The sequence below is a fragment of the Penaeus monodon genome, chromosome 21 (assembly GCF_015228065.2).
Source record: "Penaeus monodon isolate SGIC_2016 chromosome 21, NSTDA_Pmon_1, whole genome shotgun sequence".
Lineage (NCBI taxonomy): Eukaryota > Metazoa > Arthropoda > Malacostraca > Decapoda > Penaeidae > Penaeus > Penaeus monodon.
In genome coordinates, this window is record NC_051406.1 from 20,158,314 (window position 1) to 20,158,649 (window position 336).

The window sequence follows — 336 nt, forward strand, 5'->3', positions numbered from 1 at the left end:
CATAATTGTAAAGAATCATTTATATCAACAACATTTGATATTATCTAAATGGAACATAATTAAAGCAATAATTACAAATTACAGCTTGAGTCTCTTGCATTGCTCTCGTTGAAGTTATGGCTCCTGTCGCATGTATCATAATTAAATTTTTCATGACAGTAATTAGAGTACAGTAACTTTACCTAACACCATATTTTACTTTTCAGAATGATAGTAATCTAGAAATTTGGTAGCTTGTAATTATCTAACTCGCAGACTTCTGGAATGTTCCTAAATTGCCTTGTGTTGAATACAGAGTAATATATCAGATCATAATTATAGTCCCTAAAATTGTGC

The 336-nt window shown here is 29.8% G+C and overlaps 1 protein-coding gene across 1 annotated transcript in view; it reads left to right on the forward strand.

The window, feature by feature from the left end:
• LOC119586601 overlaps positions 1–336 on the forward strand; it is a 24,708-nt gene that overhangs the window by 13,413 nt on the left and 10,959 nt on the right. The window lies entirely within an intron of this gene.